Genomic DNA, 23,967 nt, shown 5'->3' on the forward strand with positions numbered 1-23,967 from the left:
ACCACAGGTCCTTTTCCTCACAGATGAAGACAGAAGGAGATGCCGGGCTGTGCAAGCAAGTGGATTAAGGTGAGTTAAATTATTTATTTATTTATTTAACCCCTCCAGCCCTATTGTACTATGCATTCTGTATTAAGAATGCTATTATTTTCCCTTATAACCATGTTATAAGGGAAAATAATACAATCTACACAACCCCGATCCCAAACCCCTTCTGTGAAAAAGTTCGTGTTTGGGTACCAAACATGGCGATTTTTCTCACGCACGTGCAAAACGCATTACAATGTTTTGCACTCGCGCTGAAAAATTGTGCATTTTCCCGCAACGTACCAGCATCTTATCCGGGTCAAAAACATGACTCCTGTGTGAAAGAGGCCTAATGGGGCCCTAAATCTTGGTTTAGACAATCATTATACTGTATATCACAAATTATATATACATTTCTTATATAACATAACACTGTTACCCAATTTACCAGTGTATTTCATTTGTATGAGTCAGTTTTATGAAAACTATTACTTTTAACTTAGCAGGAAAAGAGGCTGCAGTTTTTTGGTTGATTGTATCCAGAATCCCATATCCTGATGATGATAACATATGCTGATCCTGTGCAGACATATAACGAAATATTAAAACCTTTCCTTCCTGTGTAAGCTGGCTTTTCGATCAACAGCTTTCATTTTTTTCAGTCGGGCTCTAGGCAATGCTAATGGATTTGCATTACTGTTGGGTGGAGGGGGGAACACTTACACACAACATTAACCCAAAGCAGGTTAAGGCAAAACTGTGATTTCCCAATAGAATCATAATGGAAAATGGGAATTACTAGCATTTATAGTAAAGACATTGCAATTTATCACATTTGGAAATCAAGTAAATGTATATAATAAGGAATATATTTATATTTGCTGTCCTATCTGACGACTGAAAATCTGTTAGGTTTGGTTCAACTTTTACATAAATAATAGAGCATGTGGGTGGCTGTAATTTGGGGGATTTTGTCTTGAATAGTTTGTATGACACATTTGTCCTTATTGTGTTGCCAAACACAATGTATATAATTAATCCCATTATACAGTACATAATACCACAATATAATGCATCATTAATGCTGCCATACAATGTATAATGCCTCATACAGTATATAATAATCTCATGGAGTCTATTTTTATCATTTATATTCTATACACACACTACAGAATAAATACCCACATATGACATATATAATAACCAAGTACAATACAAATTAGTGTGGCTAAACCGAAGGTAATCCTACCAGGCAAAATATACCAAAGCCATACAAAATAGAATTAAAGGGGTTGCCCCACAATGAAATATCATGTTTATTGGATAAATCATAAGAAATAACCAATGTTTGCAACTTGTCTGTAAGGAGAAAAAAAATCCAGTGACAATTGATATTTTAATTACATTCAGTGTCGATAGTAAAGGGCACGTCCATAGTAAAGGCTGGATTCCGATTGGAATAGTTAAAAACCCCATCAAACACAACATCAAAACCTGCATATTTTTTGCCACAATTTTTATGTGCTTGCAATTATTGCAGGTGAGACGCACTTTATTTAAAGGGAATCTATCACCCCTATTGCGGACCATTATCTACAGTAATACATGAGTAGTGCAGCAGATAAGGACTATTTTTTTTTTTCTACTCCCTCCATTCCTCCACTGTCAGCACTTAGAGCTGTGTTGAAATAAATTGTCAGGACTGCTGTGCATGTGTAAATGAGTCCTCTCCAATAAGCAGTCCTGACAATGTATTTCAGTGTAGCTGTGAGTGGTGACAGTGGGGGAACTGGGGGCAGTAGGAAAATATAAAATAGTGATCTGGGCTCCATATCTGCAGTACTGTTCATGCATTAATGTAGATAGCAGTCCAAAATAGGGGTGACAGAGTCCCTTCAATGTTTCATCTAAAAAAGAGACTGCAGCTGGGCCGAGAGCCATGGCATAACTGCATGCAGGTTTTTTTCTATGCAGGTCACCATGCTGAGTCACTCTCCTCACAGCCTGGTCTCTGCATTGTGGTCCTCCGTTTACTGCAGAGCAGCCCTGCTTGTCAGGAAAGGACCACAGCCTCTGCTGTAGCACAGCAAAGCAGATGGGAAGACTAGTGCTTCCAAGGATTGTAATGGTCTGCATCCTGACAGTTGGGAAAAGGATGGAAGAAGGGACTATCCAGTCCGCTGCCAGAAGGGGAAGGAGAATAATTCAGCCTACAGCCACTTACAGACACACAGATTAGCAGCAGAACCAAGGGGCCCAGGCAAGCAAAAAAAAAAAAAAGATGAGAAATGTATTTTGGTAGGAAAATGACTCCTGGGATAACCCCTTTAATACACCCATATTACACATACGAAATACAGCTTTACAGAACATAAGTAATTATTCTGCTAGATAATATCAAGCGTAAATGTTAAATAAAAAATGGTATACGGTATATAATTAACTCCAAGTGGTTGCAGAAAATTTGACACTTTGACATGATTAATGATTCCCCTCTAGATCCAGCATAGGCTTTAATTGCGTTTTTCACATTCTACCTGCTTACCAGTTACATTTAGCAGGACATTTGATGGTTCTCAGCAGATAAAGGCCAAGTGCCATGTAAACCAGCCATCATGAATTATGTCAACTAATTTATCACAATACAGGGCGACACATCAACATTCAATTTACATTTTACTCTTGCACATAATACAGTACTGTACCAAAATGTTTTTATTGGGTCTGCAACTTATATCCAAGGGTGCAACTAGAAAGGGCTGGGCCACATTGCCAACTTTTGAATGGGCCTCCCTATTTGAGCATCAACATTTTGGGTACGTCTACACAATGCATATTCGTCTGCCGCAAATCCACGGTGAAATACGCATGTGATTCACCACAGACAACTGCTAGATTTCAAAGGGTGAAATATACAACCCACAATACAAGTTTAAAATGGATTCATTTCAGACAGTGATGGCCAGTTTGCAGTGTTTGCCAGCGAACACATGCGGGCTGCCATCTTTAGTAGCGTTAGACTCGCCCGTCCGGCGATGCACAGGTAAGCCCTTACCTGTGCCTGTGCCGCGAGCCGGTCTGAAATCAAATGCAGCCACCGGGAGCAGGCAGTTCCGAAAACAGCTGCCAGGGGCCTTCATTGGGCTGTTCTCAGAACTGCCTGCTCCCGGTGACCACATTTGGTTTCAGACCGGCTCGCGGCACAGGCACAGGTTAGGACTTACCTGTGCATTGCCGGACTGGTGAGTCTAACCTTACTAAAGGTGGCAGCCTGCATGTGTTCGCTGGCGAACACTGCGAACTGGCCATCACTGATTTCAGATACCTTTAAAGAAGTCTTAAATACAACATAGGACCTCAGCAGGATGGCAGCTTCATAGCACTTGCGCCAGCCTTCTATGTGGTACCCAACGCATGCATCAGGAGACTAGTGGTATATGCGCCATATTAATAGCGCAGGTACTGGGGGTAGACATGGAGACTGAAGATAGCTTCAGAGGAAGACCAATATGGTCCCTGGTCTCCTTAACAACCACAAGAAATACCATATTTATCATTCCAGCTGCTGATGCCATCCTTGTGCCTACATGAACTTGAAGTCAAAATGGTTTTACATTGTTCAGAACAATAAGGTTTAGTACTCCTAACCACTGTCGAACCCATGAAATGATACTTTATTGAAAGGTCCATATTTCAAATTACGTAATGTTTAATGTGATCCAATCCATGCATAAAAAAGGGGATTAGACTAACCAGTCAGAAGATCCAACCGTATACAAGCACACATACAACCCAGTTGTGTTTCCCATTTGGTGTGCATTGAGAGTAACCCCATCATCACTTAGAAGACAAGGGCTCTCTCATCACACCCTGCGCAGCACGTTAAGCTAACCATCATTTGCAGCGGCCCCACTACCTGTGCACAAGGGGCGTCACCATTCTCTTTTTTATTATTAGCCTCATACATAAAATTAAAAAACAAAAGTATAATATTATATTATTTAGATTGGTACAGTTTTTTCCCCCCTCTACAGAGCACCGTTTCCCCAGCTCTCCCTGTATAACTAAGTGTAGGTTACTAGGTTCACATTTGCATTTAACAGATCCAGCAGGCTGTTCCAGAAAGTGTCAGGATCCCTGCCGGATCCCATTATAGTCAATGGGGTCCGGCAGTAGTATCCAGCTAGGCCAGATCCGGTCAATTCCTGGAGGCTGTTCTTTACTGGAACTGCCTGCGGAATCTGTTAAACACAAATGTGAACCTACCCTTATTGTGTCCACATCATGTTTTTATCTCACATTTAACTTACACGTTGGTAAAACAGGATGAAACAGCATAGTAAAAAATGTGTTGAGCGTATACTTTTCTAGAAATTAGCGAAGTTTTGGAAAATTCGGTTGCATTGCTTCACCGAATAAAAAAAAAAAAAATTGCTTTGTGACGAATTACTGTGTCACATCTGAGAATAATAATACAGTGTAAAATTAACAGAAGAAAAATGAAAACATACTTACCTCCTCCATTTTCCCTCAATGGGCCGGCCGCTGCCATCTTGTTTAAAGATCTTGCTCAAAATCTTGCGCGGCCTAAGATGGCGTTGTTACGCCGGCTGGTGTGGTGACGTTATACGTCACCACGCACGGGATTTCGGGTGAGATTTTCAATCAAAATGGTGGCACCCGACCCATTGCGAGCAAATGGAGGAGAGAAGTATGTTTTTTTTGTTTTTGTTTTTTTTTACACTATTTCAGGTTAAATTCACTACCACGAGAAAATTTGACTTTGCTGCGAATCAAATTTATCCTGAAATTCAGATCGAATTCCATTTTGTTGGATTCATTTAGCTTATCTCTAACTTTTTCAGCAATGGGACCTTATCATGACTCCTGCCCCACTGTATAGCACCCATTTAATGTGTCATGTGAATACATTAAATGTGGTACAGAATCGTGCTGTGATTGCAGCCAGTTTTGGTAACGATAAAGATTGCCATGCCATGAAGTCATCACAAGAAGGAGCAAACTGAAGTCAGATTGACAAAGGTTCATTCACGGTTGCAGGTATTGTCCAAGGGAATGTTCAGTGCTGCAAAATATGCTGAAAACCAGAGATAGGAAGAATTACGGTACTTTATTCATGTGATATTTAAGTTCTTCAAATAATATTGATTATGATAAAAAATAATGGCGTAAACAGCAAACATGTCAAGAAAAGGTCTGTGTACTGTAAACCCTGGAACCTGCAGAAGTCGCCGCTATGAGCGGTGTTCCCCAAATCCGTCCGTCAAGATAAAGGTTACCACTTTTCAAAACCTTCAACCAGTCACTCTGCTTAGCATTATTTCAGCCGAGCAGATTTAATTAGCCTTTGTGATTGCTTTCTCTGACCCTGTCTTTAATGTGTCCCTGGAAAGGAAGATGCAAAAGGTCTGGAGCGTTTGATGCAATTCTCCGCAGTACTGGGGAGATGCAGCTATTATCTGTTCATACATTTTTGCCTGCAGCTGTCCCCCCCCCCCCCCCCCAAGAATTCTGTTACTGGACATGATTCCAATCATATAACGTTTCTCGCCTAAAACACTTCTATGTATGAGCAACGGTTTCCAGACATATTAGGAGGAGAGATGACCTATTATACGTTCTTCCTGCAGTGAACCTAAAATTCCAGATTTTTTTTAATTTTTTTTCGTTTAATCTTGTCCACTGTATTCGCCAATTATCCTGGAGGATTCTACTCTAAACTATGACAAATAGGAGGGAGATGAAAGCATTCTTATAACGCTAAATGAGTAGATGGAATGGTGTTTTTATGGGAAGCATTAGTGGTTTTTCCATGAATGAAATTTATGGCAGGCAGGGGCAAACACAGATCTCACATAGGGGCCCATAGCAAATGTAGTAAGCTCTCCCCCTCCCCTCAGTAAAATTTCGGACAAATGTACATTTAAAAAAAAAAAAGCGCTCTCTGCCTTACAAATTGTTCACAACTTCTGTGTTGGAAAAAGTGGAACAGATGCTTCAGAAATATGGAGCTCTTTCTAAATGCTATTTTTCTCAATGTATTTACACCAGACAACTGGCATAGATACAATGATAAATCTCCCCCATACAGCTGTAAAACGCCTTCTTCCCTTGAGTATATTATGAACCTGGTTTCCTGCAGCCACCACCAGGGGGAGCTCAGTGCACAGGAATTGATACAGTTGCCATTAAACTAAATGGAAGCTATACTAACAGAAGCTATAAAATCTCTTTGCACTGAGCTCTCCCTAGTGGTGGCTGGGGGAAAATGCTGTAATAGCAGTAACGCAAGCTCTCCTTCACAGATATGACCAGCCATTTGTGATCAATCTTCTTTAATGTCTTTAGTAGATACAGAAGCAACAGATTAGATATGAGTAACTGTTTTCATATCTTTCCGTGATTGTCATAAAATGTGACTGTGCAAATGCAGCCACCTTTCTGCTTACAATCTGAAGTTAGGTTCATCGGGGTCCCAGCATTTAAATCCCAAACTATTTGTGGGACCCTTTAGGGCTCACATTTTTGTTTCTATGCCTGTAAAATGTGTTTTATTGGTGATATCGGAACCTTTTTATTTAATTTTATATAAAAATGAAAATGTGTATTTTCTGCCATCTAGAAAAACCTATGGTAAACACACAGTTAAAATGTCACTCCCAGAGTATGATGCGTTATAAAAATGAGACACTGAAAATTGTTGTGTGAAGCCAGCCTTAAAGGGCACTCCTATATTATGCTGCATAATCAATGGTAGAGTGTCCTTGAGATTTAAGTAATTAAACAACCCTCCTTCAAACCCTTCTTAGCTTCTATCCCCAAGATCAATCGGCACCGCTAGCAAGCAAAACTAGCAGTCTGCAATCTTAGTCTTATTTATGTAATGCGTAAGGAACCCTTTAAAGGGAAACATTTTAATTAAAATAAGAACTGGGGAAAAAAATGCTGTTTTCCAGACTGCAAGCCCATGAGCCAAACCTACACAACAGTCCTCCTCACCTCCGCCATCAGAATGAGAGAATCTTATTGAAATAGAAGAAGGAATAATATTGCTGGGTCCTTCAACAACGGCCAATGTTTGGGATTGATGACTGCTCCTTCTGTCACGCCTTGCCCTGTGAATGTGCGGAGATCTGCCAGGCTGGCTGCACATGTCTGACTCTTCTCTTTGTTTTGGTTTGGGTTTGAGCTGGATCCACCTTCCCTCAGGTGTACTGGGTTGATTGTTAGCAAGGCTATTTATTCCTCCTTCTCCCAGTGGCCTGTGCGGGTTATAGTTTATTCCTGTGGGCTTTGGATGTGTTGTGGATCGTCTGCTCCAGCTCAGATGAGTCCTCTCTGTTTCTTCCCTTGGTGTCTTTTATCTAGGTCTCTAGGGAGATGCTTGCTTCTTCCTGTTTGAAGAAGCAGGTCGCCTCTTCCCCTTTCCCTACTGCTCAGGGTTTTCCCAGGGTATATAGACTTAGGCACGAGGGGATGTGCATATCCACCATAAGGGTATGCACATGTGCACAGCAGTTTAGGGAAAGCCTTAGGGATTGCTAGGAGGTGACGCTTTTCTCCCTAGCTTTTGGGCCTAGTAAATTGTTCTGGTTGTTTTCCCTGTGTTTGGTTATTTCCCTGCTTACCTACCTATCGTGACACTTTCCTAATCATTGCCCCGTGAGAAATTCATAGATCTCCCCCTTCTGAATTACGTATTTGAAACATAACAGAATAAAAAAAATGGAGATCATGGTAAAAATGGTTATGTCTTTCCCTTTTTCATACTCAGTACAGTACAGGCTTAAGGAAGAGTACACTGATAAGTGTAATGCTTCTGTGGGCATCTTTATGTAGACCTGTCACACTGCTATCCGAATTCTACCAATCTACTATTATACTAACAGATAACATCTTTCCCTCACAGCAGCAGTAAACTAACAAAGGCTTACTGATCTATACAGGAGATTTATCTCTGTGCTGACTGCTAAAGAAGGGCAATATTTTGTATTTAATGTTTAATAACATTGGACTGCTGAAACAGCCAAACATTATTAAAAAAAATTGTTTTCTAAGAATATTGAGTTTACAACAAAAAGAACAGAAGGGATACATATTGCAAGAGATCTGGTAGGAATAATTCAGATTTTTTCATATTCCATGTACGATATGTGCATTTCTGCACTTTATATTAGAGATGTCCGGTTCATGAACGAATCATTCTTTTGAATCGATTCTTTTCCCTAAACTGGAGGAGTCGATTCATCTGATTGAGCTGATCCGTTTGAAACAGCTCAGTCTGTGACGTAGCACTAGCTCCGCCTACTGCTAGCAGAGAGAGACTAGCAGCAAGTCTTGTGTAACATGATCCTAGAGTGGAAGCCAGGCTTCTGCTAGCCCCTCCCCTCCCCGCCCACCACTGCAACCAATCAGATCTGAAGCAAGCAGCACTGAGTCACTCACACACAGTACACAAATCTAATAAGGCTACTTTCACACTTGCGGCAGAGGATCCTGGCAGGCAATCCAGACGCAAACTGATGGCTTTTGGCAGTCGGATTCGTCTGACAAATGCATCGAAATACCGGATCCGCCTCTCTGTTGTTATCCGGAAAAAACGGATCCGGTATAATTTTTTTTTTGCATTTTTAAAGGTCTGCGGATCCGGCACTAATACACTTCAATGTAAATTAATGCCAGATCCGGCATTACGGCAAGTGATCAGTATTTTTGGCCGGAGAGAAAACTGCAGCATGCTGTGGTATTTTCTCTGTCCAAAAAACGTAAGAGGGACTGAACTGATTGCTCTCCATTCAGAATGCATTAGGATAAAACTGATAAAAAAAATTCCGGTATTGAGCCCCTAGGACGGAACTCAATACCGGAAAACAAAAATGCTAGTGTGAAAGTACCCTAACTCTATTAGTTAAAAGAATCTTATGATTCTGCTTAGTTAGTAGACTCATTCAATTCTTTGAGTTAAAATAATGGTGTGTAACCTCCACACAGTACAGTCTACTGACCAGGATGCCACAGTGATAAGGGACAGACAGCAGGACAGTCAGCAGAGAGAATGTGATAAGAGGAATGACACAGTTTAGATTAGAGGAGATCCTCATTCAGATTCAATTAACCCTTTAGGATCAAATTGGCTTCTCAAGGAGATAAGTATGTTAAAGGTAGGTACAGACATCCCTTCTGACTGATGACTACAGACACCTGAGACTGATGGTGGAAATTGCTGGACTCTCTTGTCTCACTTGCCTAAGCGATAACGTTTGTTCTTAAGATGCCGTCTGAAATTTGAAGTTGATCCTGCTTGCCCTGAAAAAGTATTCTTGCACATCTTGCATTTTGCCTTTTGTGGACCAACTTCCTCAAAATACATCCATATATTGCTTCTCTTTCTTGAAGCCATCTTTAGGTGACAGGCTCTCTTTATAGAGACATTCAAGTTTATTAGAAAATCATCCACAGTATTATGTTCAACTACCTGTGTTGTCACTGTTGTGTAGCTGATTTTCTGTCAGATCAGCGAATTTGAGCTGAATCCGATCTATCAGATCAGCCAATGTATGTTATCACTCGAACTTCGCGCGATCAACTGTGTCAATTTTGTGTTACTGCGTAGTGCGCATGCGCAGTGAGGATCAGACGCTCCTGACCTTAGGTTCACTTGCTTGTCAGCCGACTCAGCAAGTGAATCGAAGATTCGATTCATGGATCGGTTCTTTTTAATGAACTGATTCAAATGAACCGATTTTTTTTAAAAGATTCGAACTTCCCATCTCTACTTTATATACTGAAGTATCTGGTTTAATGCTAAACCAGTTATGATTTCTGTTGGTTTAAAGAGGACATGCCTGTTTTAATAGCTCCATGCATTCCCCATGTAATAACAATTCTGGAGCATCTATTCTCATGGCTCTATGTGGTGCCATTCCTTTATTATTTCTACTAGAAGTTCTGAATGAATTGCCAGCAGTCTGCAGTAAGGGGACAGAGGGGCGGTAACAGGGGTGTGTACCTGCTGACTCACTCTATCCAATCAGTGCTCCCATTGTCAGACTGTGTAGGTACAACCCCCAACTGGTTACCGCCCCTCTGTACCCTTACTGCAGACTGCTAGCAATTCATTCAGAACTTCTAGTAGAAATAATAAAGGAATGGCACAACACACATACATGAGAATAGATGCTCCAGAATTATTACATGGTGAATGCATGAAGCTATTAAAACAGGCATGTCAGGAGAGGTGAAAGGTCTTTTTTAAAAACAGACACTTTATTATAATAAACATAATAATGATGATTATCTTCTTTGGAAGGTTTATTGGTTATGAGCATTATTAAAGGGGTACTCTGGGATTACATATTGATGACCTGTCCTCAGGAGAGGTCATCAATATAAGATCAGTGGGGATCCCAGAGAACAGCATTAACTTAAGGTACTGTTAAACGGGCCGACAGAGCAGACAATTATCAGGAATGATCCTTTTACTCCTGATAATTGCCTGCATGTCAGAGGATGAGAGAGCTGTGTTTAAATGTAGCAATCCCCTCCACTGTATGGATACAAGGGATTGCTTCTACTGTACTATCGCTCATCCTCATACACAATCACTGTTTCTGGGCAGCAGATTGCGGTTTAGATCTGCTGCCCAGAAGTGATGATTTAGGTGAACAAAGCAGAGATGCTTTCACCCTATGAACGAGAGTTTGCTCGTTCATTGGGTGATGGGCCGTACCTTTACACAGGGCTATTATCTGGAACGAGCGTTCCTAGGAACACTTCTTCCCGATAATTGCCCTGATCATTGGCCTGTATATAGACCGCCTTAGTGCAGTTTTGTCCATTATACTAGTTGGAGCGCCTGAGCCCCCACTTACCTTATCATACCTTGGACCTTCTCAGGCACCAGCACCCCTAGGTGGCTGCTGTCTCTGCACCCACTATACCTATGCCCCTGAGTGGGAGCTAAGAATGACAAGTCTGGGGTTCCCACCTGAAGTAGGAATGTTCCCTATCTGTAGGTAAATAATTGAAAGAAGCGGTTCCCTAGTTTTAGCAGACACATGGGATTTACAAGGTGATATGGTGGAGTACATTAGACAGTATATTAAATAGCAATTGCTATAAGAGATGATGTATTGCTTTATCCACGGTGCTGTGTTATATAGTGTGCTGCATCATTACCAGCTACGGGAAGTAAGACCCTTATAAAAATCAGCATGCTCTGCAATTAAGGGGAGATGAATCAAGCCTCTCCTGATATATGGGGAACATACAGACAGGCTGCAGATATAGCATACAGCATAACTGTCACCTTTGTATTTATGGCATAATATATTCAATAATCACATACACAGGAGTACAGATCCGGTGCTAACCAAGGTCAGGGATTAGCATTTCATCTCACACTGAACATGTATCCAGTTACTGCAAATCTAATGCTGAAAGCTCAGTAATATCATTTCTGAAGGATCCTCATAAGAAACTTGTTAGGAACTCATGCATGATTGTGATCGGCTGTGGATTGTATATGCAGTTTGGTGTAAATGCAATGCAATGTTCCCTGTAAAGCCTCATTCATATGTCCGGTGATCTGACTCAGTTCCCCTCCTGTATGGCGCAGAAAAAGCCGGAAGGAAACTGAACCTATAACTGATGCCATCATTTTTCGCAGGATCATTCATATACACCCGGCTTATCAGTTGTGATGGCGAATGTCAATGGCACTGGACAGAGAAACGCTAAATGCTACGTTCTCCTGTCCAACGCCATCGTTCTATAGACGTCAGTCCTAGGCACATTACATTTTTTTGTCTTTTTCTTATGTTACAGAGGTAATACAGGTGGCATTACAATTTTTTAATTGCCGATTTCTTCTGTAACATTTTAGGACCAGCAGAGGTAATTCCGTCCCCAGATATGTTGCACAAGACTGTACAGCCTCACAGAAGAGCTGATCTGGATCTGCTAAGACCCAGCAGCTTGTGCAGACACCTGACCCCAGTGATCACCAAAGCAGGACTCTCATAAGAATAGTAACTGAAAGTAACTGACTTCCTGGCCTTTGTGAGATGGAGATCAGAGTGTTGGTCACATGACACAGCTGAGGCTCAGAAGGGAGGTTATAACTTACAAATACAGTCACTGGTAAGAAGATTACCTTCAGTACAGTTTAGATCATGCACCTTTCTAACAGGTCAGAGAATAAATATTTTTGTGGGAGTGCTTCTTTAAGATATATTTTTTAACACTTTGGGGGTCATTTATCAAACTGGTGTGAAGTACAACTGTCTTAGTTGCCCATAGCAACCAATCAGATTCCACCTTTCATTTTCCAAAGGAGCTGTGAAAAATGAAAGGTGGAATCTAATTGGTTGCTATGGGCAACTAAGCCAGTTCTACTTTACACCAGTTTGATAAATGACCCCCAATGTTTATGGCCATCCAGTCCAATAGAAAAAGCTAAATAAAATATGCTTATCTATATGAAAGAAATACAGATGTGGTTGTAGCATTTGCTTGTTGTGACCTGTATTGCAGTGTTATATATAGATCTGATATTATGTTACTATATTGTCATTGTTTATGTGCTCCACATATTCTCTTCCATGATATATATGCAGACGCTATAGTGAACAGTATGGCTCGCCATGGCATACCACTGTAAAGAATGGTAATATATCTGCCATGCCTAATACCACCTCCGTACAGCAGTTACGTCTTTGTCCTTGAAGAATAAGTCGATTTACGGTGTGATTTTTGCATAGAAATAATTCTGATTTAGGACTTTCTGCACAGTGTTCTTTATGCTTGCTCATTTTAAGAGCCGCGCACCTCCCAGAACAGCTAGGCTTTAAGGGATTCCTGCTTTTAATTTCAGCGCGTTTCTCTTAATTAAAGAATTCCAATTTGGGAGATGGTAATGGCTTTACTTACGGTTATGGCTCTAATGAGCTTCTTTACTGTTATAATTAGAAATGAATTTTTGTACTTTGCCTCCACCCAAGTATCATATAATTGTGCACCGCGGCTGTGTTGAAATACGCACATCTACTTTAGCATATTACTCTATATGCTGTTTGCCGGTGTTTGTGTGACATCCTAACTGGTAAATGACGTTTTAGGCATCTTGTTATTTTGTGGATACAAATAGAAGCCAGCGAGATGATTTCAAATTAGCAAAGAACGCAGAACTGTGTGATTAGTGATCCAGCGTTTTGTCTGTCTGTTGTGATGATTTCCATCTAAACTTAGGAATTTATGATCCCTTGGTAAAATATGTGACTGGTCGGACATAAGTGAGGAACGCGCAAATCCAAAGACGCTGCAATGTCACATCTTAATTATGACAATATTGATGGAGTGACACTGCAGTGGCATTGGGGTTAATGTATACAGACCGCTCATGATGATTAAGATGTGATTGTGGAGATGACTGGACACCATGGAGAGGATACGGCGACATGCGGAATATCCTGAACGCTTAGTGGAACAAATGATGCAGGAATAGGGGTGGACAATGTGAAACCCGTGGGCATCTTTCATGGATTTGGTCTGTCATAAGAAAAATAGACCATAAGTGGCCATTTGTTGAGCTGTATTAGGAATGGACTATTCTTTGGTTGGGACAGAAGTGCAGCGTAAATCTTCAGGACCCAAATGCAAACGTCATGACAGGCCCCCAAAACACGGAGGGACATTTATACATTTATTAAGACCGGTGTTTTACCTGACTTAATCTCGCCCCCACTGGCGTCAAATACACCACAATTATTAAGAGGTGCATGTTTCTTAAAGGGAACCAGTCACATTGAGCATGGTGTCTGATCTGCAGCACCATGTTATAGAACAGGAAAGGCTGAGCAGATTGACATATAGTTTTATGGGAAAAGATTCTGTAATGTATTCATTTATATCCCTGCTCATTCAGGGCTGTGAAGCCAATGATGCGTCCTATCAGTGATGACAGCCTTCCCTCTATGACTGTGTATACAGAGATAGCTGTCAATTAGTGTTCAGCGTGAATATTTGTATTGCAAATTTTTATGGCGAATATTGGCATTTGCAAATATCTAGAATATAGTGCTATATCTTCGTAATCGTAAATATTCTAGATTTTTTTTCATCAGTACCCATGATCTCTCCCTGCTTCTTGCTTGTGGGCCAATGAGAAGGCTGCAATATCTTTGACTTTAGGAGTAGTGTTGATCGCGAATTTTAGTATCGCGATATTTTTTATCACAAATTTTTATTGGGAATTTTTCCGATTGCCGATTTTTGCAAATCAAGAAAATAATGGCTGGAGATCACGAATTCTTGAATATATGACGAATATTCAACCAAATATTCGCAAAATATTGCGAATTCGAATATTGCCCCTGCCGCTCATCACTGCTGTCGATCACTGAATCTGTTCCCATAAAGCTATATATCCATCTGCTCAGCTCCTCCTGCTCTACAACATGGTGCCTGCAGATTAATTAGCATTTTTATAGAGGGAGCTGGTATAGATTTCAGGTATAATCTATATTAGTTTCCTGGCTTGGTCCTCTTTTTGGAAAAGTGTCAAGGAAGGCATGAAAACCTCTGAAAAAGCTGCAAAATTTTGCACAGGAGCAGCATGCGCCAGGCTTGGTGACTTTTTGACACCCGTTTTTTGGCTTAAAGGGTTCCTCTCGCCTCAGCAAATGGCATTTATCATGAAGAGAACGTTAATACAAGGCACTTACTTGCGATTCTCCATTTTGCTTCCTTCACAAATTTTTCCATCACATTATACACTGCTCGTTTCCATGGTTACGACCACCTGGTACTCCAGTAGCTGTGGCCGTGCTTGCACACTAGAGAAAAAAGTGTTAGACTATGAGCACTCCCACGGTCCCGGCCACCAGAGAGTCTGGCGCTTTTTCCTATTTTGTGCAAGCACGACCACCACTGATGGATTGCAGGGTGGTCTGTAACCATGGAAACGAGCAGTGTATAATGAAAATGAATCCAGCCAGCAAAGGAGACAATATGGATAATAACAATACATTAGTAAGTGTCTTGTATTAACTTCCTCTATATGATAAATGCCACTTACTGAAGTGAGACGACCCCTTTAAAGGGAATGATAAATACCCCTTATGTTATTTAAAATAATGGCATCCTGGTATTTGTGGGTCCTCTAGGGCTCATCAAGCAACGGGACCTGTGTGACTACAATATCTGTGCTGAAATCAGTCCTTATTTTCTGATAAAATGTTCTGTGCCTTTATTTTATAATTTTTTATTTTGTCATCTGGACTATACTTACTGGAAGGAAAAAGCGGTTTAGCAACCAAGACATTACAAGACAATCAGACATGTCAGAAGTAATATAGGCTGGCACCATGACCAATATCCTAAATGAATGGGAGCTGATAACCATAGCCATTTCTCCAATGCAATCATTACTATCTGCTGAAAATGGGTCCATTCAGGTCATCAGTGTCACAGCAGCCGGACTGTCACAAACCTCATCTGCTGCTGCGTGCATAAATAGGGTGGCTGATCAAGCTAGTATCATTTTTCGGTGCAGCTTGTCAATATCTCTTGTGAAGGTGTTCGGTCTGCATTACTTATAATAAATAAGAGAGTAATGTGCTTGTAGAGGCAAGGAGCCAGCATTCATATCACCTATCAGCTGGAATATGTGGATCTGCTATTTCATTGGATTGTGCAGCAATGTTAATGATAACAGTGACATCTAGTGGTCATTTCTAATAAATACATCATTTCCAGCTGGTGTAAAATGTGTGGAATTAATGTGCATGTACTTTAAATGCAGAGAAGTAGCTAGGCTTTCCATAACCTAGAGCAAAGATTCTGTTCTGTTCTGTATGGCAGAGAAGCTTGTTTGAACCCCTCTAATTACACCCCAGTATAGATTACAACTGTTCTTAAAGGGGTTGTCCAAAGGGGTTTCTAAAAAACGGTCCCTCAGCAGGAAACTATATAAAATAAAGAAAAAAAAATTCTAATTCTGCATTGATGATATCAAGTTTATTATGCACATGACATCAGCAACCGGTAACTGGCCTCAGTATTCATGTGCCGTTCATGCACATGGGACCTCTGAGGCCAGTAACTGGCTGCAGCGGTGAAGAATGTACAGCATCATGATCAGTATAGATTACTTACTGGCTTTATTCGGTATATATGCAGAGACATTTCATTATGGTAGGAAAGGTCTTGTCTGTGATTTTTTTTTTAAACATGTCCAACAACAGAAAAACGTATAAAATAAAGAAAATTGAATAACTTGCCCATTAAATGTCCTGCCACTCCAGTGCCGCTATTCTGATCCCCTCCATGTTGACAGTACAGTAAAGGCTCTCAGAATGTGGCAGTACAAAGACACCTAGACTGGAGCTACGTGGTGACATTATAAATTAAATGAATGATTGTCAATAGTGTTGCATGCAGCACTCGACATTCCGCGCCAGACCTGATGGATGTTGTGTTGCAAGTGGCACTTGCCAATCACATGCCAGACAGCATGTAACATAGAGTGGAATATTAGGAGTATACACAATACAAAATCCATACCTCACAACTTATGAGAAGCCCAAGGAGGGACAATATCAGTGTTGCGCATAGCGTGCGGTGGCAATTTCTTTTCACACAAAATTATTCCTCTAACCCAGCCCAATATACACAATCCCAATCCCACCCAGTCCTCGTTGTGCCCCCACACATTAATAGTGCCCCGCACATAGTAAGAATTCCCCCTTTGTGTGGCAACATTGTAAGAATGTCCCTTTAGTGCCCCTCAGTATGATGCCTGCTTAGTGTCTCTCCACACAGTATGATGACCCCTTAGTGCCTCAATACACAGCATTGCCCCCTTAGTGCCTCCATACACAGTGATGCCCCTTAGTGCCTCCATACACAGTGATGCCCCCTTAGTGCCTCCATACACAGTGTTTCCCCCTTAGTGCCTCCATACACAGTGTTTCCCCCTTAGTGACTCCATACACAGTGTTTCCCCCTTAGTGCCTCCATACACAGTGTTGCCCCCTTAGTGCCTCCATACACAGTGATGCCCCCTTAGTGCCTCCATACACAGTGATGCCCCTTAGTGCCTCCATACACAGTGATGCCCCCTTAGTGCCTCCATACACAGTGATGCCCCCTTAGTGGCTCCATACACAGTGATGCCCCTTAGTGGCTCCATACACAGTGATGCCTCTTAGTGCCTCCATACACAGTGTTGCCCCCTTAGTGCCTCCATACACAGTGTTGCCCCCTTAGTGCCTCCATACACAGTGTTGCCCCCTTAGTGCCTCCATACACAGTGAAGCCCCCTTAGTGCCTCCATACACAGTGTTGCCCCCTTAGTGCCTCCATACACAGTGTTGCCCCCTTAGTGCCTTCATACACAGTGATGCCCCCTTAGTGCCTCCATACACAGTGATGCCCCCTTAGTGCCTCCATACACAGTGATGCCCCCTTAGTGCCTCCTTACACAGTGATGCCCCCTTAATGCCTCCATACAGTCTTGCCCCCTTAGTGCCTCCATACACAGTGTTGCCCCCTTAGTGCCTCCATACACAGTGTTGCCCCCTTAGTGCCTCCATACACAGTGTTGCCCCCTTAGTGCCTCCATACACAGTGATGCCCCCTTAGTGCCTCCATACACAGTGATGCCCTCTTAGTATACACAGTGATGCCCTCTTGCATACTCCTAAATTAGGAAGTTTTCCATGCTTAAACTGCATTAATTGCCGATATATGCAAAAGGGTAGTTTTTTCTTACATCCCTTGACACAGAAAAAATATTACATCAAGCATTTTTTGACGTGTGAATCGTCATACGTCATATATATCCTTTGGTGCCCATGTCAGTTATTATATATTGGTGAGACTACATGTGATTTTAAAAGTCGAATCAATCAACATCGATATACGATTCGCAAAAAACGCATGGACCTCCCAGTCCCAAAACATTTTACTGACATGGGCCACAAGGAGAGGGACCTTAAATGTATGCTGGTTGATCATATTCCCACTCCACGCAGGGGTGGTAACAGACACACTTTACTGAAAAAATGTGAGATGCAATGGATTGCTAAATTAAATACATTGAAACCACTGGGACTAAGTGTGGATTACAGACCCTGGTTATTGTCCTGATGGTTGCGCCTGGGATTCTGCTCGCCTGTTCTTTAGTTGAGTTTTAAGTAGTAGTGCCCCTTGTTCATATAACAAGGTGATCTTATATTTTGTCTTGTTTTTATTATCCTCAGGATTGTGGTGAACACTGTTCACATTAGGAGTGAGCGATGGGAGGTCGGTCCACCAAATTATGACGGAACGCAAAAAACATTTTTTCACGATTTTTTCATGGACACATGAATAACTATACTCATTAAACACTTTTTGTTATGCATGAATATGACCACACACGATAAAGCTATTGGACACTTGGGATGTCTTGATTGTCTTATCCGCATGCTCGGATCCAACATATGGAGGAATCTTTGGAGCCACTGATCTCATTGGGGATTGGTGACATTACAATGGAATTGTACAGGTTTATCCCCGGAATCTAGAGGATGATCCCGAACCTGACATGCTGGATTTCCAGGGATGGTATCCATCTGACAGGCGGGACATCTCAGCTTGGGGCTTTATGGTGACAACATGGGCCACTTGTACTGAACTCCTCGAGTAGACTAGGGGACGATCTTGTAACGAAATATACTGATTTCAGTACTTTAAAAGAGAAATGGCGGTATTTACGCATAACACTCATTATTTCTCTTTGTATAATGATGGTACTTCCATCGATATACAGTCACCTTCATCCCCTCGGATTGACCTCTGACCCATAGATACTGACCTGTGTGGAAGGTGAGCATGCGATACACAGTAAGACTCCATTAGGACCAGTGACAGTACGTGTAGTGGATCAGCCGCATGCCTAGGTCTATATCTGTATGTCTATTTTTTATGTTCGATGAGTTATTGCCTTTTAGGACTAAAATGATGATGTAGATATAGCCATATCTTCGAGATGTAGATGTTTCATGACACATTTACATTGCATGTCCTGAACATTATCATATTCTTCTATTGCCTTACCATGGAGTTCCGATCACGTGATACACTCAAGCAACATCATCTAGCCCAGAGCATGTGATATATCTAATCACGTAACCGGAGGGTTTAGTGCGGACTGCGGTCACATGTTGGAAGGTCCTTGGACATGCGCACTTTAACCATCAGCACATTGTGATGGTCATGTGATCGGAACCCCTAGGAAGGTCCTGCGACATGCGCAGTAGTATACCCGGGACGCCGGGATCCATGTGTATCGGCCCCATCGCACACTCCTATGAGCGGACTCATCACTCTGCTGAAGGTACACCTGCACATTTAATTTTCACAGAAGATATGCACCTGGATTGATAATTGTCATAATTAAAATATTTTATGCTGTACATGATATGCCGAATTGGTTATGGGAATGATTAACACTGCATCATTGAATTGAATTCGGGGATACAATGTGAATGTATCAGGATGTTGATAATACTGTTTGTATCACTATTTTTAAATGTATTTTCTTTAAATGGATGTACTTAGATTATTTGATTGTTTAATGATGTGAAAGCGTTTAAATACGCACATTGCACTGCTTACTATGTCACTGCCTGAGGAAAATCCCATTGAGAGGATTGAAACGTCGCATGCTTGGTGAATAAAGTCTTTTTTTACTTTCTTACAACCTGGATGTGCTGCGGAATTTCTTATTTTTTATACGTTTGGAGGTGGATCGCCTACCCAGCCGCTGGCACTCCGCATATACCTTACAGATAGTGGTGCTGCCCACACTTTCTCTCCATCTATATTGCATCAGTGGAGCTGTGCACACCAACCATTCACCAGATGACTTCAGATACGAATCTTCCCACTGAGGACCTGTCTACACCATATACAGGTCCTTCTCAAAAAATTAGCATATTGTGATAAAGTTCATTATTTTCTGTAATGTACTGATAAACATTAGACTTTCATATATTTTAGATTCATTACACACCAACTGAAGTAGTTCAAGCCTTTTATTGTTTTAATATTGATGATTTTGGCATACAGCTCATGAAAACCCAAATTTCCTATCTCAAAAAATTAACATATTTCATCCGACCAATAAAAGAAAAGTGTTTTTAATACAAAAAAAGTCAACCTTCAAATAATTATGTTCGGTTATGCACTCAATACTTCGTCGGGAATCCTTTTGCAGAAATGACTGCTTCAATGCGGCGTGGCATGGAGGCAATCAGCCTGTGGCACTGCTGAGGTGTTATGGAGGCCCAGGATGCTTCGATAGCGGCCCTAAGCTCATCCAGAGTGTTGGGTCTTGCGTCTCTCAACTTTCTCTTCCCAATATCCCACAGATTCTCTATGGGGTTCAGGTCAGGAGAGTTGGCAGGCCAATTGACCACAGTAATACCATGGTCAGTAAACCATTTACCAGTGGTTTTGGCACTGTGAGCAGGTGCCAGGTCGTGCTGAAAAATGAAATCTTCATCTCCATAAAGCTTTTCAGCAGATGGAAGCATGAAGTTCTCCAAAATCTCCTGATAGCTAGCTGCATTGACCCTACCCTTGATAAAACACAGTGGACCAACACCAGCAGCTGACATGGCACCCCAGACCATCACTGACTGTGGGTACTTGACACTGGACTTCAGGCACTTTGGCATTTCCCTCTCCCCAGTCTTCCTCCAGACTCTGGCACCTTGATTTCCGAATTACATGCAACAGTCCAGTGCTGCTTCTCTGTAGCCCAGGTCAGGCGCTTCTGCCGCTGTTTCTGATTCAAAAGTGGCTTGACCTGGGGAATGCGGCACCTGTAGCCCATTTCCTGCACACGCCTGTACACGGTGGCTCAGGATGTTTCTACTCCAGACTCAGTCCACTGCTTCCGCAGGTCCCCCAAGGTCTGGAATCGGTCCTTCTCCACAATCTTCCTCAGGGTCTGGTCACCTCTTCTCGTTGTGCAGCGTTTTCTGCCACACTTTTTCCTTCCCACAGACTTCCCACTGTGGTGCCTTGATACAGCACTCTGGGAACAGCCTATTCGTTCAGAAATTTCTTTCTGTGTCTTACCCTCTTGCTTGAGGGTGTCAATGATGGTGTCAATGATGGCCTTCTGGACAGCAGTCAGGTCGGCAGTCTTACCCATGATTGCGGTTTTGAGTAATGAACCAGGCTGGGAGTTTTTAAAAGCCTCAGGAATCTTTTGCAGGTGTTTAGAGTTAATTCGTTGATTCAGATGATTAGGTTAATAGCTCGTTTAGAGAACCTTTTCATGATATGCTAATTTTTTGAGATAGGAATTTTGGGTTTTCATGAGCTGTATGCCAAAATCATCAATATTAAAACAATAAAAGGCTTGAACTACTTCAGTTGGTGTGTAATGCATCTAAAATATATGAAAGTCTAATGTTTATCAGTACATTACAGAAAATAATGAACTTTATCACAATATGCTAATTTTGTGAGAATGACCTGTATATTAAAGGTCTAATATACAGGTAGAAACAAAGTAAAATAAGAACATTTAAGGAGAGGGACGGGTCAAAAAGAGGGATTATTCCTTCTACAAGAGGGACATCTGTGAGCTGCAGGCTGATGTAGAGCTGACGGAGCTCATGTAACTTGTTCAGATTTCTGTTACCCATATTATGTAATCCTGAATAGTCAACATGAATCCTGTTTGAATCATTGCCGCTATAAATTAGTTACAGTTCATTTCCAGGTTTTTACAAATTATTCCCAAAAAACTTCCAGAACAAGGATTTGTAAGGCCCTTCAATGGGAGAAGTTACAGACCAGATGCCTCAAGAACTTCTGAGCCCCAATTCTAAAGTTCTGTACCTTGGCAGGTTAGTGCTGCAAAGGGACACTGAGGGTCAATTCGAATAATTGTGCAGCAAAGATTTAGGAGCAAAAGTCTTCCATACATTTGACGACTATTTTCCCCCTTATTTTTAACACATGCCAAAAGATCTTGCATAATGACGGAAGGTATTTCCGAAAGGGTAAATGTCGCACGTGCAGGTTGTGAAGTGTAACAAAGAACGGTCACAACAAATATCCATTTGATTTAGATTTCTCCTTTGTTCATCCACTTTGCATTTTGTTAGGTGACAAATATAAACTATTAACTCTTTACTTTTTGTTAGCATTCTTACTTTACAGCATTTTTCCACACCTGCCTAAAACTTTTGTACACGCAGTACTGTACAATTATTGACAAAAAATAATGCAACAAGAAGGAGTTGTTGGAAGTGAATGAAACTTTCTATGTGTAAATGTAATGATGATATATGTAAGTGATTACAATATTAGAGCGAAAGGATATGTTTATTGGAGACAACTGTACAATTGAAAGGAGGCTCTAGTACCCTGTAAACAAGATATGATATGGTTGGGCATGGAGGCATACAGGTTCTGTAGGGTATCTTGTGGCACATTTGTCCACAGATGTTGCAGTTGGGCCTGTAGATCCTCCACACTCATAGGTTGCAGAAGCCTCCATCCCAGCTGGGTCCCATAAATGCTCGATTGGTGATAAATCTGGCAACTATGTAGGCCAAGATGGTGTTGCAATCTGGTGGAGACATTCCTGGAAAACACTTGCTGTGCGTGGGTGAGCATTATCCTGGTGGAAAATGCCAGTTGGAAGCCCTGCCATAAGAGGCAACACATGTGGCCGTAGGATGTCCTGCACATATAGCTTAGAAGTTAGTGTCCCACGTATCACTACTAGGGGTGACCGACTGTCATGTGTGATGGTTCCCCGAATCATCCCACCACCAGTTGGGGCAGTGTGTCAGTCCACAGCAAAGGCAGGATTGAAACGCTCACCATGAGGCTTCCATACTCAAACCTGACCATTCTAGAATCCCAAACAGAACTTGGATTCATCGCTAAAGATTATGAGTTCTAGCCCATAGCAGTCCAGCTTTCTCATTCACGACACCAGTACAAACAAAGGCAATCTGACATTTCTATCTGGACGCTTTATATATTTTTGGTCAATGAGTGTATGTTTGAAGGAACTGTTCATCCACAACTCTCATGGTTGCATACCATTATACATCAGCTGTGCCATAAAATTCCTTATGTCGTTGCACCATTTTTTCATTTTTTTTCTTTGCGTATGACAACAGTTTTCTAAATGCCCTATTAGGACATGTATCGACATGGTGTACTCAATCTGCCCATTTCTAATATTCATATGAATGGCTGTCATGTACTACAGCATATACACTGGTGTCCTCAGCAGGGTAAATGTCTGGTTGGCCATGGCTTCCCCTGACAATTTCACCTGTGTACTAGGAGTATTGGGAGAAGAACCCGTGGAGATTTGCTGATTGCTGCGACAGTATAAAATGCGTAGACATAGAATGTTTTTTATTCCTAGATATACTTGGAACATGGCAACCGTATTTTCATTCTGCAGATTTCTATAAAATAGAGTTTGGATGTGTAACTTTGTTGCTACAATTGTAGCAGGTGGAGAGGAGATGCGTGCTCTTGTATTTAGTGGAGTTGTACAGTTAAATTGCTCTGGAAGTACTAGATGTTCCAGATTACCCGGCAGTCATAGAAAAGTAAAGTATGTTCCCCGAGGACACGCAGCCCATGAAGTACCGCACAAGTAATTGATATTATCACCATTCTTATATTGAAGTCCTCACATAATTTCCGGTGCCCTGTCTTTTGTCAAATTGAGGATGAAATGTCTGAAAAGTGACACAAGTGCTGAACCATTGCCATTGCTGAAATAAGCAATTTTAACAAAATATTACTGGGAAATGTAATATCGAAGTGTGAAGTAGAGTTCATTTTGTGTTGTCGGTCTGTGAACATGGGATATGTGCTCAT

The 23,967-nt window shown here is 41.4% G+C and overlaps 1 protein-coding gene across 2 annotated transcripts in view; it reads left to right on the forward strand.

The window, feature by feature from the left end:
• Nucleotides 1–23,967, forward strand: part of MARCHF3 (membrane associated ring-CH-type finger 3) — a 238,919-nt gene that overhangs the window by 209,941 nt on the left and 5,011 nt on the right. The window lies entirely within an intron of this gene.

Source organism: Bufo gargarizans, chromosome 1 (genome assembly GCF_014858855.1).
Source record: "Bufo gargarizans isolate SCDJY-AF-19 chromosome 1, ASM1485885v1, whole genome shotgun sequence".
Taxonomy (NCBI): domain Eukaryota; kingdom Metazoa; phylum Chordata; class Amphibia; order Anura; family Bufonidae; genus Bufo; species Bufo gargarizans.